The sequence below is a fragment of the Podarcis raffonei genome, chromosome 7 (genome assembly GCF_027172205.1).
Source record: "Podarcis raffonei isolate rPodRaf1 chromosome 7, rPodRaf1.pri, whole genome shotgun sequence".
NCBI lineage: Eukaryota > Metazoa > Chordata > Lepidosauria > Squamata > Lacertidae > Podarcis > Podarcis raffonei.
In genome coordinates this window covers 52,863,812-52,881,133 of record NC_070608.1, presented here as the reverse complement: position 1 = coordinate 52,881,133, position 17,322 = coordinate 52,863,812, and the positions used below count along the sequence as shown (strand labels likewise).

At 40.6% G+C, this 17,322-nt stretch overlaps 1 pseudogene; it reads left to right on the top strand.

Annotated features, from left to right (window-relative positions):
- Positions 1–6,408: 6,408 nt before the first annotated feature.
- On the top strand, positions 6,409–6,513 carry LOC128418122 (uncharacterized; annotated as a pseudogene).
- The last annotated feature ends 10,809 nt before the right edge of the window (positions 6,514–17,322 follow it).

Here is a 17,322-nt window from a genome sequence, read left to right as displayed (position 1 = left end):
GGTTGGTGATTGTTCGGTTAACTAGAATAGATCCTGATTTATGCAAGTGATGAGGATAGCAGCATTAATATATATTTTTTATCATAGAATTATACAATACATTCTATAACACATAATGATATGGTTTGGTAATATTTAAAGCAAGCTTTCTATCTGTTGTTGGACTACAGCTCCCATCAGCTCCAGTCAGCCAGGCAAATGGTCAGGTATGATTGGAGTTGCAGTTTGGCAACATCTGGAAGGGACTATGTTGGCTGTCCCTGTTCCAGTAAGTAAAAGTTTGAGTTTGAGTAGAAAAGATTGTGCTTCAAGATCCCATTCTTCTAAATCATCATCATTTTCCATTGGTGCTTTCTACTCCCATGCTACATTTGTGCCATCTGGCTTTTTGCTGTGTAACATGCTGGTCACACTCCTCTTCACTCACTGTGATGTGTCCTAAAATGTGTGCAGCATTTGTCTGATCTCATATATCGAGCAGCCAATTGATGAACCGTGCGGAGACAGCGGTGTAACGAATCTCTGAAATAATCAAGATAACTCTAGCCTCAAGACACAAAATGCAAGTTTGGAGTGCTTCAAGGGCACAAGGGCGAAAGGATATTTACAGAAACATCATCATCTTGAAAAATCACCTTCCCTTAGATCAATTCTGCAGCTTATCACTCAATAGCAGAAAACATTAGTTAATATTCTGTACATCATAAATAACTTGCTTTAGAAATGCACGGCAGACTAAAAAATGAGTTTGCTATTATGATTATAAAAATACATTTTGCAGTGCTGCCTCCCTCCCTTCCAGTCTGGCTTTAATTGGAAAGCATCAGCACATACCCACAATGCCCAGGTATGTGAAGACCTGTCTGGGGCCAACTCCAGTTTTTTTGTGCCAACCCAAAACCATGAAAACAACTCAAATTTCATGAGTTGTGAAGCTGTTAGGTTACTACAGGTCTTTTATCTACTGATCTTAGGCAGGAAATACCATATTCAATGCTAGTGCCAGATTTGATATATATTGTTGCTACCCTGTTCTTCTTTTCAAACAGTTTTCTTGATGGAAAACTGTGAAACAAGAAAAAAAAATAGAACTAAGAAGAAATTCTAGAATCATATAAAGGATGCAAATGATGCCCTATTCTCCTAGAAACATGAAAAGAATATTTTGAGAAGCAATTAATTTAACTTCTTTAAAATTAAAAAGATTAGCTTTTAACAATAGCAATACATGGGCACTTTATCCAATAAACAGCTCTGTATTTCATTTTATAGCTCTGAATTAAGAGGCTGCTTTGATAGTGGATCAAGGAAAAGGAAAATAGCACAGAGTTCAATTTAGTTATTTATTGCTTAATTGAACCAACACTAAGTATTTGCAGTTAATTTCCTTAAATCTTGTAGAATGTTTAGAATGGTTGATCTTTAAGCTGGCTACAAAAGAAAACAGTTGCCGTCTAGCATTCATGTTCTTAAAACTTGACTTCTTTCAAGGTTGCTGTCATATTTTGGTATGAATTTATTTGGAAATCTTCCCCTCATTGTTATTTCAAAACTAGAGATAGACTATTACTAGACTTTGTAGAGTGTGAATGGGTTTATTCATAAATCCACCCTGTCCAATCTATATGAAAATTCAAATTTAAATACAGATTAAATTTCAAAATTCAGCTCTAAATATGTTTATTTAAGATCATTTCTATACCACTCAAATTTTTCTATATATATTTTATCTCAATGTACTTATCCTGAAATGTGTATTTCCTAACCTCCAACACATGCACATAAACACACATTCATTGTCATCTAAGCTTACTGCCATTTTAAAAAATCTGCTGTCTAGAAATTGGATAATGAAGGTAGTATGTCATTGAATTCATTGGAAATTTTGGTGCTGATGATCCCACCTCCTTGGTCAGAAGGGAAGATCCACATTGAACAAAGTTTTCATATGATCGGATTGTTGCTGTTGTTGTTTAGTCATTTAGTCGTGTCCGACTGTTTGTGACCCCATGGACCAGAGCACACCAGGCACTCCTGTCTTCCGCTGTCTCCCTCAGTTTGGTCAAACTCATGTTGGTAGCTTCGAGAACACTATCCAACCATCTCGTCCTCTGTCGTCCCCTTCTCCTTGTACCCTCAATCTTTCCCAGCATCAGGTCTTTTCCAGGGAGTATTCTCTTCTCATGAGGTGGCCAAAGTATTGGAGCCTCAGCTTCACGATAATAATAATAATAAAAAAATTATTTATATCCCGCCCTCCCCAGCCGAAGCCGGGCTCAGGGCGGCTAACAACACTAAAATAGTGCGATCAGGGCTCAGGGCGGCTAACAACACTAAAATAGTGCGATCTATCCTTCCAGTGAGCACTCAGGGCTGATTTCCTTCAGAATGGATAGGTTTGATCTTCTTGCAGTCCATGGGACTCTCAAGAGTCTCCTCCAGCACCATAATTCAAAAGCATCAATTCTTTGGCAATCAGCCTTCTTTATGGTCCAGCTTGATACTAATGGTTATATATATTCTTATCCATTGGTTCTTAGAGTAGAAGATGGGTCTCCATTTTTTAAAAAAAGTTACAAAGGGTGGCAACTTCTACCTCACCTTCTGCCCCAGTTTTAACTCACTATCAATTTATAGAAGAGCACTGATTCCCAACAATATGACCCGTGCTGGAGTGTGGCCAATTTCACTTTTCCATTGTTTGGCTGGAGAAGGGTTTTCAGGGCTGGTTCCATGTTTGAAGGACCATAAGTAAAGATAGATCTGTCTGGTGGGCCTATTCCTCCCTCACGGGGCCCTAGTGGTCTTACCTTTTAATTAATTTTATTTCATAAAAATTATATGCTGCTTGACTGTAAAAACAAAAGAAAAGAAAACACCTCAAAAGCGGTTTACAATAATATCTAAGCAGTTTCTGGCAGGCAGTACTAAGCAGCAGCAGTAGCAGCACACTGAGCTGCTGAGTCTAGCCATTATGTTAATTTCCAAACTGCCATGGATCAATACTCTTCCGTAAGTGCTGGGCCAGAAGCTTTTAAGCAGGAGCCCCGGGCAAGTATCAGTTGTAGACTCCACCAGAATGCTGGGGCCCTGGCTGCTGTCCAGCAATATAAGGTGCTGAAACTGACCTTGAGGTTTTGGATTGCTGAGTCACAATATTTTTTTCTGACACTTCTTCATTTATGATTAAGAGACAATTGTTCCTCAGTGAAGAGCTCTTTCTTTTGAACAGCTTCTCCACTTTAGGGATGCTTCCAAAATTCTCCTCTTCTGAAATATGAAGATTATCTGTACATGGGAAAGACAGTGGTACCTCGGGTTAAGAACTTAATTCATTCTGGAGGTCCATTCCTAACCTGAAACTGTTCTTAACCTGAGGTACCACCACGCCACCACCGCGCAATTTCTGTTCTCATTCTGAAGCCAAGTTCTTAACCTGAGGCACTATTACTAGGTAAGTGGAGTCTGTAACCTGAAGCGTCTGTAACCCGATATACCACTGCATCTTATATGAAACAGGCCTATGCCAAGTCCGGTTCTCAGCTGTGGCCCATGGTACACTATGAATGGGGTGGATGCTGAGTACCAATGGATATGGATGGGAAAGCTTGAAAAGCTGTTAACTCAGTGATACTTACAATGATTCTAACACTGAGAATCTCTGGATCTACTCCTGAGGATTTGTTGAGTGCATTACACAGCTGTGGAATGGCTGTGGCATGAGTTTTTCCTTCCATACATCTTTACATATTGTGAAATAACTCTCTGCCTTTTATGGTTTCTGCGCTTGCATTATCCCTGTAATATTCTACTTAAATGAGAGCTTTAATAGAATCTTGGTGTATCTGTCCTCAAAATGGCTAAATTAGTCTACTGGCTAATGGAGAGATGATGTGCTCAAGCCAAGTCATTTACTTTGCAGGTAAGCCCAAGAGCTCACAGACTCAAGTATCTTGTCTGAATAGTAGTCCTCCACTCTATGTCTAAAAGATTCAATAATAGATATACCTCACAATTGGTGAATTCAGCTTTCACACTCCTATATACAGAAAGGGCAACAGCAGCTTGAGAATAAATGGCCTCTAAACCTTAGTAGTTTGGTGTTTAAAAAAGCAATAAACCTGTAAAGAATAGGTCAGAGCAAAGCTGGCCCTCACATGGCAGAGCTGAGAAGTTTCACAAATTTGGAGAAAGACATTTCTGATCAGAGACTAGGAACAATTTATTGGGAAGACAATACTGCTAACCTCACCATCCTTCCCTACAAGGGCTGGAAAACAATTGGAATGCTACCTAATATCACACCTGGTCTCTATCCTATTAGGAAGAACATCATAGCTCACAGGTAGAGATCATGCTTTGCATGCAAAATGAATACAGAGACATTGATTGGAGAAAACTCTGACTAAATTAATCATTGTGGGTGTTCCTTTAATTTATTTTTGTTGTTGTTTAGTAGTTTAGTCGCGACCCCATGGACCAGAGCACGCCAGGCACTCCTGTCTTCCACTGCCTCCCGCTTACTACATGTCTATTGGAATGGCACACATCTGCACATCACACAGCTGTTTTCTGCCTGTCCCCTGAGCCCACCCACAACAGTTTTTCCACCCTCTTTGAGGCTGGGAGGCAGAATAGTATTGTGAAATATTTGCTTATAGCCTTCTGCCAATCTCCTCTACTTAATCTGCATTCAGTTTGCATGGGTTGCCTGTTATTCCACTGAATATACTGCATACAACAGGAAAAAATATAGATTGGATGGATTATGCTGTGCCACATCTTTGAAATTTCTTGACATTCTAGCATAGGAAACTTCAGTGTGCTGCTCTGTACTGATGTGCAAAATTCCCATGAGGGAAATATTGATGGTGATCTCATGCACATTGTCTGGTTTAGAATTCATGAAGCACGTTGCTTTTCAGTCATGCTTCCTCCATGCATTATTTCTGCTTGATTCTGTAGACATATCCACACAACGCCCCAACCCACATCCTGCCATGGCTTCTTCTTAGAATAAAATTAATCTTATTCAGCATCACATAGACACCTGGATGCTATTATTTAATGGTGCCCCTTAATATTTGAGAAGAACTTGGTGAAACAGAGGTATTGGGTAAACTAGTGACAATTTTAGTGAGTATTAACAAAGAGATCTACAGCAACTCAGCCGTGTGGGAATGAGCCAAAATAAGAGTTGGCTATTGATATGACCCAGCCAAAAGCCCATTAGCAGTGTAAGGCCAGCCTGTCTCTGTCACAACCCATGGACATGTTACCTGCCTTCTGCTTGTTCTTATTTTCTGATCTACACAGCCACAAACTACAATCCAATGCCAATATAGAGTTGGATGCAATCCATGCCAATATAGAGTTGAATGCAATCAGTATGCTGATGACACCCAGCAATGTTTCCCTTAGTCATCTGAGTCAGATGAAGCCATGCAGGTCAGAAATTGATGCCTGGCCACTGTAATGGACTGGATGAGGGACTGGATTGAGACTGAATATTTGACACAGGAACCTCCATCCAACAAACCTTGCTATTCGAAAACATGCACAGAACATAGTAGGCACTGGATGAAAAAACTGAAAATAAAAATGTTTTTGCTCTTGAGGCAAAACATCCAAATGGAGCTCCCTGCCTAGCCAGTAATAAACAATTGATAATTTGTTAACCTTTTAACAGTCCCCCAAAAAATCTTTCCCTGAGGGTTAGTTACTCTCCCTTTGTTTATTGCATCAAAACTTGTGGATCAGTGTATAGCACAGATCTGGAAGTCCACATGACTGGAGGCCAAGTGGGGGCAAGTCTTATATGTGTGCCACAGACTTCCTTAAAGCAGTATGGCCCATATTTCAGTGAGTATGTTCTAGCACATTATTGTAGATAGCTGATTAAGAATCTCCCAAGGAGGTGAGCGAATGACCTTGTATCACATTTGGTGGAACAGTTAGTAGGCCTAGATCTCCAGACTTCATCAGAACATTAATATGAGGCATGGCTGTGAGGATCCAGGTGTGGGGCAGCAAGTTCTAATCTGAAGAAGGGTCAGTCACTATAATCTCATATCTTTTTGTTGGGTTTGGGAGCAGATAGAGTTTCCATGATTTTAATTCTGTTCATGAGAATCTAATAGGGTGTCTAGTAGTTTCTGAATGAGTGAAGTCCTTTTATTCTTTTACTTTAGCAGTAAGTTGTAACCTATTTTTATCCTTACTGGAAGCATTGAACATTGTTGATTATTGCAGTCTCTACTCACCACACTTGACCCTTTCCATTTTCAGATTAGGTACTGGTAGTTCAGTGATGGCACACTATTGCCACTCTTCACTGAACTAATGCATTGACGGGATAAGACAAAAATGGATGTCCAAATATATGGGGTGGTACTCAACTAAATAATAATGGCTTCTTGGCCTTTTGGCTGAGATCAAGTGTAGTATCTGTTCTTATCAGTTTAACAATTATGTGACTGGAATGACTTCCTCTCCTCTCTCTGTGCACCCCTTGATTCTGTTTTGGGGGTTCCCCTGATGCTCCAGAGCAGATCTAGGCATTGTGCTGGGCATGGAGAGAAGGGAGCATCCTGTTGCACAAGAAGAAGTTGTTCCATTCATGCAATTATTTAGCTGGATATCACCCAAGAAGTGTCCATGAGGTACTATTATTGAAACTCAGTAGGGCACTTCCTAGGTTACTGACAGCATATTAATTTTCAAGGTGGCAGGGGAGACGAAACTGGAGGAAGAGTTTATGAAATGGTCATAGAGATAAATAGAGAGAGTGTGTGTATTAGAATGAAGATAAAATTGCTTAAGACAGTTTATTGGAAAACTCTGCCAACTGCCCAAGGATATTCAGCAGGTACTTTAGGATTAGGGTGTTCTGTCGGAAGCAGGCTGATGATGGCTCTTGGCCAGCTCCATAACTGTAACATTAAGATGGCTAAAAAGGAGAAGAAACCAATATAATTTCCTCAACCCATGTGTTTTTACCAAGAATGATAGAGAACCAGATGCTACCTTCTGAAAAGTGGCACTTCCAGAAATAGCATCTGTCCCTTTGGCAAAAATTTCAAGCGATTATGAATCCACCCTTTGAATTGCCTCTGGGTTTGTATCTGGCACTCTGGTCAGAAAAAACGCTTGGCTGAACAGCCATTTATTCAGAGATCATTTTGAAAATACTCAACAGATTTACTTTATTGTTCTTATGTTGAAAAGCTCCTGCTTGAAATCTCAGCAATATCTGGTGTGTGTGTTAGGACCCTTTTCTGAGTCAATGCACGTGCCAAATGGGCCTTGAACCATTTTACTGTCTGGCAACTGAAGCCTTCTTTCAAGCTCACAAGCTCCTTTTCATATTGGTATTTGAACACCAGTAGGGTTTGTCTTTGCTGCAGTGAAATAAACTCATTTTGTACTTTCAATAAGCTTTTATTAATTGAAAACCATTTTTAATGCCTCACATGTCAAGTCCTTAAGACAGTGTACAACAATAATAAAACACATCTCAAAACATTAAAATATACATAGGAAGAAAAAACAACTGAAAAACCAGTCTAGAATTAAAATCACAATCTATGAAGACTGAATGACAGCGAAGGCCTGGGAGAATGAATGTATTTTCAAGAGATGCCTAAGGATCATTAATGTAGCAAGAACAGAGAGAAGGTGATTCCTTACTATGGTTGCCACTGCAGAAAAGGCCCTCCCTCTAGTCACTGCTAGATTCAACCATTTTGCAGGCAGTTTAGCCTTACCATCAGCCTAACAAAGACCAACATCCTGAGTCAGGATGTCACCTGCACTCCACGCATCAACACTGGTGACCACACACTTGTGGTGGTGGACGATTTTGTCTGTCTGGGTTTCACCATAACCAGTAATCTCTCCATTGACACTGAGCTGGACAAGTATATTGGCAAGGCAGCTCTGGCATTGGCTTACCTCTCCAAAGGGTATGGGAGAATGTGATGCTAACGTCCAATAGCAAGATGAAGGCCTACCAGGCTTGTGTGTTGAGCACACTGCTTTATGGAAGTGAGTCATGGGCAACTTACAATCGTCAGAAGCGATGCCTCAACACCTTCCACATGCACTGCGTCAGAAAGGATTTGGTCATCACATAGCAGGAAAGAGTCTCAAACAAAGATGTGCTCTCCCAAGCCCACATTCCCAATGTGTTTGTGCTTCTGTCTCAGCAACGTCTACACTGGTTTAGTCATGCTCACAGAATGGAAGATGGCAGGATCCTCAATGACTAGCTCTATAGGGAGCTGGCTTCAGGCACCAGGCCCATTAGCAGACCAACTCTGCAGTGCAAATATGTCTGCAAACATTACATGAAGTCTGGCAACATCAACCCCGCCATATGGAATCCCTTGCAGATGACCACGATGCTTGGAGACAGACAGTCAGGTCATGCATCCATGGCAACAACCAGAGGAGGAATGGCCATTGGGAGGAGCACAGAGAGAAGAAACACCATGGTGCATCTGCAGCAGTACAACTGGACACCTTCATCTGCCCCAGCTGCAACAAAACATGTTTTCCTGTCTCAATCTCTACAGCCACAGCAGGAGCTGTAACTCTCCAATGGTTTGACTTCACCTTTGAAGGTGTACTCCTCCAGTGTCTCCAAGATGTCTCTAATGCCAACTCTAGTGGCTGATAATTGTACTCCCATAGGTTGTGGAGTGACCTCAGCAGCTGATTGGCATGATTGTGTAGTGAAAGAGTGCTTTTAGGTTAATCTGCCTTAATGTATTTTTTCATTTAATCTGCTTGGAGGTTGTTTTTACAATCAAGCAGTCTACAAATTTTATGAAATGAACACCATAAACAAAAGGTGTGAATATATGTAGAAGTCATGTTTTCTTCTTACTTCTTCTGCAGTGTTGGAAGACTAGAGGGTCTCATTAAAAACATTTGTTGAAGCAGCTCAAGAGATGTAGCATTTTGGTTTTTTTGAGACAAAGTTGAAAAATGTATAGTATTCTTGCTAGCACCCTCCCTCCTCATTTGAGACATGGAAAATGAATGAGCCGAAAGGCCTATTTAGATATTGCTTTAGACTCAGTTGTGCCATTCCAACCCTTTCTCTGCACAGTAAAAGAAGGACTATTGTCTGATAACTGAACAACAACCTGAGCAACAAAAGGTTATTACATGGTGGTGCAGATGTAAGAAATATGGGCATATGACAGGCAGAACGATAATATTTCCATGCTCCCAAAACTAATAGAAAAATCACTTTTTGAATGGTGTTGTCATTTACAACACCTTTTCATGTCTGTTGCGCTTACACCAAATGACATGAGTGTGTGGTTTGTCTATCTCCAGTGAAAATGCCTCCTGATTCTTTTCAAACATAATTTGTCTTTCTGTGTGTTTGGTGCAGTTTTGTTTGTTCTTTATAGAAGTTAATAAACAGAAAACCTGTGTGCATTTTCCTGATTAAACCCTAATGAACATTTATATGCAAATTGCATGTGGGCTTTGGGCATTTGGCAGGTAGCCAGAGAAGCACTCAGTACTAAAAAGGATTGTTTTTTTGTTGACCTGTAATAATGCAGAAGATTTTTCAAATGTTTGAACTGAAAGAAAAATAGAGGGGAAGCGATAGTATTAAACCGTAATTTTCTTTTAATTTAGGGGGATGGGAAAATCAATTTTCAGGCTGATCCCTTTGGATGTGTTGAATGTACACTTGGTCTTTCCTCTAGATCTGCCTTCCCCAACTTGGTGCCCTCCAGATGTTTTGGACTACAATCCCTATCATCTTCAGCTAACACATGAGTTGTATTGGAGTTGTAGTCAAAACTTCTGGAGGGGGAATCAGGTTGGGGAAAGATGTTCTGGGCATACCTTCCCCTCCTTGTTCCTAAGTTGCCTGCATACTGTAAAATCTTTCTAGAAGCTTCAAAAGATTTTTCGTGCTGTTGTCCAATGTTTGTCGGATTTTGTGGGGTGTATATCAGTCTTCAACAGTAAATGTGGAAGGGGGCAATGCACTTTTTTTGATTCCTGTTTTCAGTACTGCTGAAGCGGATTGATTTATGTTTTTCTAACAAGGATAACTGCAATTTTTGTGTGGGAGAAAATCAACACAGTGCACCAAATCCTCAAGGTGTAGAGAAAGGTTAGCAGAGAGTTCAGCCGCTTGGCAGCAATCCTACATAATATATTTAAATATCCTCTGTCTTGCTAAGAGTTTTGCTGGTACTACACAACATATACATCCTCTGGAGCTACATACAATAATGTATTATTGATAGTTCTTATAACTTTACAGCTTGCCTCTGGGTAACTTTTTATGTACCATAACTGACAACATCCCTCCCCGCCCCCCATCACTGTGATTGTAGCATATGTAGGAACATAGGAATCAGTCCATTAGTCTATCTAGCTCAGTATTGTCTACATTTGTTGCCAGCAGCTCTCAGAGATTTCAGACTGAGTTCTCTCCCCAGTCCCAGGTAGAGAAGCTAGTGATTGGACCTGGGACATTCTTCATACAGATGCTCTACCACCGAGCTGTTGCTCTTCCTCCTTCACAAGAGAATTAAACATGAACACGAGTCTTCTCTTCTTGCCTTTATTCTGTTGATCTTTCTCAACCTAATATGAAAACAAAACTCCAGTCTTAGCTGAAGTGGTGTGGCAATTTTAAGGGCCAATCCTTTCATATGAGATGCATATCTTTTATTTTCCCTCCAAAAAGAATCTGAAAGCAGAAGTATGATCTGAATTTTCTCAACTTGCTGAGCATTTAAAGATGCCATCTGTATCGCTGCAACAAAAATGCAATGCTAATTTATCATTGTTCAACTGGCTTTTCTAACGAGCAAATTTGACTGAACACAAACATCTGACAGATCCAGCCCCTCTGAGCATCATATTAGTATTTATTTAGTTATTTAGTGAGGTGCTCAAGGCAGTCAACATCATTAATTTAAAAACAATAGCCGATATATAATATAAGCTATAGCAGCAGTTTTTACAATTCCAGCAGGAGCAGGTGATACAGGCATCATGTATGCTGAAATATATCATTTTCAGGTGGCGGCTGAAGACTAGAAGGGGGTTTTCTGTGTTAGCCGAATCTCTCAGAGCAGGGAGTCCCACATCTTTGATGCCACAACCAAGAATGTTCTTTCCCCTGTTCCAACCAGTTCTGACAACAGTGGAAGATGCAGACGTGTCTCCTCAGCTGTCCTGAGAAGATAGGCAGCATCATATGAGGAAATAGGCCCTTCAGGTATCTGGTTCTGTTTTATTTAGGTCTTTAAAGGATCCAGAATATTAGCTGAAGCTAATTGATATTGATGAGATGGGAGTCATGACTAACTTGTCCCACTGATTTCAATAGAACCTAAGTTCAACTAACAAAACTTACCTGGGAGTAAGGGTCCATTGAACACAATATTATTTACACCTGAATATACATGTATATGACTCCACTGTCACTTGCTATGGCATTATTAATTTCTGAAGAGGATTGTATGTTAACACCTGGCAGAAATTACATATTTCATAAATACTCTAATGTCTTAGTGCTTGATGATCCAGACAAAATCAACAACCATTTACTGAACTCAGATTCAAACATACGGGTGGAAACCATAGGGGGGGATTCAAGTTCTACTCAGAGAAGACTCATTGAAATTAACAAACCTGACTAATTTGGATCCATTAATCTCAATGTGTCCAATATATGTAAGACTTGGTTGAATGCAGCCTATGGCAAGGACTTCCTTTATTAGTTCTCGATGCCCCTGAAGTCTGTAGGACATTTAAAAAAAAGAAAAAAGAAAAGGTGATAATGATCTTTAATCTTTTATTTTCTAGAACCAATAAAACAACCGTCTTTATCTTTCTATTTCTTCACGTACATATCAGGATACTTATGAAGGAATGGTTTCAAATTAGTTCTGGGTTTGCTCATTTTTTTGTTATATGATAAGTACGTTCCCAGTACGTTCCCAGTATGTTTCTGGGCACAATTCAAAGTGTTGTTGCTGACCTTTAAAGCCCTAAACAACCTCGGTCCAATATACCTGAAGGAGCGTCTCCACCCCCAACCTTCAGTCCAGACACTGAGGTCCAGCGCCAAGGGCCTTCTGGCAGTTCCCTCGCTGTGAGAAGTCAAGCTACAGGGAACCAGGCAGAGGGCCTTCTCGGTAGTGGCACCCGCCCTGCGGAATGCCCTCCCACCAGATGTCAAAGAGAAAAACAACTACCAGTCTTTTAGAAGACGTCTGAAGGCAGCCCTGTTTAGGGAAGCTTTTAATGTTTAACAGACTGTTGTATTTTAATATTTTCTTGGAAGCTACCCAGAATGGCTGGGGAAACCCAGCCAGATGGGCGGGGTATAAATAAATTTATTATTATTATTATTATTATTATTACAAAACAATAGCCATTTCTGAAAGGTTCAAAACAAAAACAGGTTGGTAGTTTGCTATTAGAAGTCAAAGGGAGCAAGAAACAAAATGGTTCTGTTTTAAGGTTCCAACTTGCCGTGGCTTTTCCAAGACATTCCATTTCATGTGCTCTCCACCATTATCTGCATTCTGTGTCTGTTGAGCATGCTCATGAGTTCTCACTGGAATCTGTTCCTCCACCACCAGGCTTTCTACAGATATTGTGGTTTTCTTGAGCCTGCTGATGCCACTTGGGCTGATGCACCTGTGTGTGGATGGTGCCATTTTGGCTGTAGGGGGATCCACACTTGAATAAAAAGTTTGTTATTAGACTTTAGGTTGGGGAAGAAATAATTTTGGGGATTCTGGAGAGAAGCATAAGGATTCACTTTTCTTCATCATCACATGAATAAGAAAAGCTACTGGGAAGGTGGCCTCCTGGGTGAAATATGAATCAAATGTTAAAACATAGTACATACTTGCAATAGATTTAACTGAATAAAGAAAAAGACTTTAATGACACAGAAAGAGAGATGATAAGTTGTCTGTCAAAAGGCCTGTGTGCTTATAGATTTATTGCTGCTACTTGCATATGTCAAGATCAGCTAAGCAGTTCTGATGTGGGGGAATGGGCCATCTAAAATACTTTTTCTGGAGGCATTTAAGCAGATGCAAGATTCCTGTTCTGAGCAGGTCTAGATGACTTTCAGAGTAACTGCCAAGTCTATGATTCTCATATTCATTTCTTCGGAATACATATAAACATACAGGCACTGATTTCCTAAAAATGTTTGATGGAGATACCTTCCCTCCTTTCTCTACTGGAAACATTTAAAATAACTTTTAGGAAGCATAATTTCCCTTAATGATCACACCATTTAGCAGCAATGGTAAAGAGTTGCCAGTTTAATTACCAGTGCTAATAATTTCATTTATCATCCCACAAGTGGTATTTGTAGTTAGTGACAGATCAATCTAAGCAAGACTCGGGACCAGGCTTCCTCAACCTCAGCCCTCCAGATGTTTTGAGACTACAGTTCCCATCATCCCTGACCACTGGTCCTGCTAGCTAGGGATCATGGGAGTTGCAGGCCAAAAACATCTGGAGGGTCGAGGTTGAGGAAGCCTGCTCAGGACTGATTCTTAGGCTACAGTCCTGCTACAACTTTTCACTTGCTGAAAAGTGTGAAAAATAAATAAATCAATGCCTTTTTTATTTTGAAGCTGGGGGCTTCCTGAGACTTAATTCCAGTAGTGCCCCTTTCTTCTTCTTTTTAAAAGTACAGATGGACCACAGTTTAAAGCAGCAACATCACTGCTGTTAGTGAACTAGTGAGCTGCATTGTGTCATGATGTAGCATCATTCTGGAAGCATTATTGCTATATATATATAAAAGTTGGTGGTGCTAGTAATAAAGGACCATGGCTCTTTCATATGCAACAGGTCACAGGTTTAATCCCTGGCATTTCTGCATAAAACAGGGGGGGACCCCATCTGAGATTCTAGAAAACTTCTGCCTCTCAGTGTACATCAGGGGTGAGGAAGTGGATCTGGCCATTGGGCAAGATGCTGGTCTCATCCATTTCCCATGGGTGTGGCTGCCTATGTGTCAATCTCCTGATGGCACTAGAGAGTTCCCATTAGTGATCGGGGGTGGATGGAAGGAAACTGATTCAGAATCATTTTTCCCTTTGACAGAAATGGGTGAAATATAGATTAAAGCCTGACAAACTGCTGGCAGATAAATGCGGGGGCTTTTCTGCTGGAGACCTCTAAATTGTGAACCTGCCCTTCCCTCCCCCTTAAATAAGGAGATCTCTAACCTTTTATTTTATTATTTCTGGTTAAAGTTGGATAAAATTTATAAACAAGTTTGTCCTTTTGCAGAGGGGTGAATCCTGCCAAATTTCAGAAGGATAGCTGCAGCGGTTTTATTATAAGCCTTGTCAGTCTTGCCCAGAATAAACTGATCGTTGGTGAAAATCACTGTGATGATCCCTGTTTAACATTGTTGGGATCCATATCTTAGTTAACTCTTTTACTGTTCTGCTGGGACACTTCCTGGCAGCAAGTGTGCCAATGTTGGATTCCAAGGTCAGCATTTCCATTCCCTGTTCTGATTTCTGATGTGTTAGCAAGGGGCTGCCATGCCTGCGAGTAAGCCACTCAGGGGCAGAGGGTCTTGGCTGGGGAAATTATCTTGCATGCAAAATTGAGATATCCTATTTGCCTGAAGGTACATTTGCTTAAAGTGAGCATCCTAATTAGGAGATCCTTCAGAACTTATCCAAAGGAAGGTGAGAAGTACATGACACAGAGTCCAGCTCAACGGCAAGGTACATCAAGCAAGAGGCTATTTTTAAAAACACTATCCAAGAGGACCACCCTATATTTCAGTTCTTTTTTTTTCCTTAGCAGTTCAGCCAATAAGATGTGGAGATGAAAAGCTTCCTCATCCATTAAAAAGTCTATTGTACCTTTTTTTCCTGGGATGGGAGAGAGAGCAGTCTTTCTGGAAATATAACTTTGTCATGCTGAGTTTTCTTCATTTATTTTTATGTTGTCTGGGCTTACTAGACACATTTAATCATTCTTGATGCTGTTACTGACAGCAAAGAATAAGATGGAAGATATTTTATATATAAATCATACAATGCACACAATTTAGCTTCAGTTAGTCACTGATCCTATACACACTTACCAGGGAGTAAACCCCAATGAAATCAAAGGGACTTAGTTCTGAGTAAATATGTATAGAATTGCACTGGTAGTCCCTATATTGGCCCCGACGGCTTGCTCGGCCAGTAAAGCGAGATGAGCGCCGCAACCCCAGATTCGTCTGTGATTGGACCTAACAGTCAGGGGTCCGTTTACCTTTTTACCTTGTCTGAATCAGAATAACAGGTGGAATTCAATGTTGTGCTTTTCCAATTGTTCTTATGTGTGCAAGCATTGCAGTTTGTTGGGTGGAACAATTCCCTTTCTCCTCTCCTTGAGGGTTCTCCAGACCACCCTTCGCCATGGGGGGGGGGGACAGGGGGAAAAGATGTGCAAGCAGATATCCTTGTGCAGAGCTTCTGCTGATGGGACTGGTTGGCTGAATCCTGCCCAAAGTGTTTTAAAGTTGATAAATGATCAGTACCTGATAGCATGATGCACTCCATTTATTTCAGCTAATATCCCACAATAAGAATGATATGATACAATATATGATATGAGAGGATTACAGTCAAGTTTACTTATGATAATCAGATGATTCCACCAAACAATTAGTTTCAAAACACAGTATCAGAGGTGGTTTTAGGGCAGTGTGACTGTTTCAGCTGCACTGGGTGCTGGCGCTGCAGGGGAAGTCACAATAACGATGCAGAACAGAGCAAGAGAGGCAGGAGGCACCAAATTTTAGCGTCACGCAGGGTGCCACTGAAATTTAAGATACCAAAGTCTTCCACTGACAATATTGGAATTGCAGATAGCTAGTGATAGAAAAATCTCTGAGATGATTGTTCTAGTAGACCTCAAGGCAGCTGTATTTCATTAAGCTGTGAGAATATCTGAACATTGGGTTGTACTCAGAGTAGACCTAATGAAATTCATGAATGGCTCTACTCTGAGTAAAACTTAGTTTAATATCAACAATTATAAAAAAAGAAGTCTAATCTTTTACACGCCTGTGCTAAAATATCGCATAGTATCCAACATTAGTCATACTCAGACCTACTCTGAGTATGATTTATTTTCAATGGATGATTTTCAACTAAGAGCATACCTACAAATATTAAAGTACCTAACTTAGTCCTATTCATTAATTTCAAAGGATTCTGAGTAGAACTAATGCGGAATAAAACCCCAAGTCTTTGTGTTTGTCATTCTGCAGTTGGCTTCAACAAGGAATACTGGATATCTGCAAGTGCAAAGGGAAAAAATGCAAACAGAACTTTTTCCTGTGTATTTTTTTAAAAAATTAAGTTCACATGATTTAAACATTAGACACAAAAATCACATATCAGTTGCATTCAACTGCAATGTGTTAAGTGACAATTGTCTTGATTTTACTGTAATAAAAAATGGATTTGCATGGAATTTATCTATATCTAATCCGTATCTATATCAGGGGTGAGGATCCTTCTTGAGAAAGAGGATGACGTTCCCTTATGGGTTATCTCATGGGGGACACATGCCAGTCATGGGCAGGGTGAGAGACAAAAGTGGGCAGAGTAGTATGTAAATGTTACCTTTCTTCAGTAGACTTGTTTGCCCAGGCATGCACATTATGTGACCCATTAGAGCAGCAAAATAACCAAACTGTACAACGGTGATGGGATAAAATCAGGCCAAATCTTTATTGACAGCAGCAGGCAGGGCAAGGGTTGGCATGGCATTAGGTCCCAGGATCAGTTCATCATCCCACAAGCCCATGTTGACGGAATGGATCTGGTGGGTTTGGATCGCTCCAAACCTGTTCCATGGGAGTCAGCCATTGCTGAATTTTGCCATAGTGCAAGCCAAGCAAGCAAGTTCTCCCTGGGGGACCAGGGGGCAGATTCCAAGCAGGCAGATACAGAACCCACACTTGGGTTTGCCATGGTCAATCCTCCCCTCAGGCCCTTTATAGGAGCCCCCTAGAGTATGTAGATACCAACCAATGCCATTCTGCCCTCATACAAACAATGTTCTTCTGCCTAACAAAGGAAAGCCATAATTTCACTGAGGGAAAGGCACAAAGAAAGAAAAGCCAACCAAGTGCCAATCAGGTTGAGGGGGAGGGGAATGTTTCAGGCCCTGTCAACCAGCAACCCAAAATTGCTCAGTGAAGGCTCTAACCCAATGATGGGTAGGTGGGAAGCTCTCAAAGCATAATGGCTGTGAGCTCCCAGTGGCAAAGCTGCA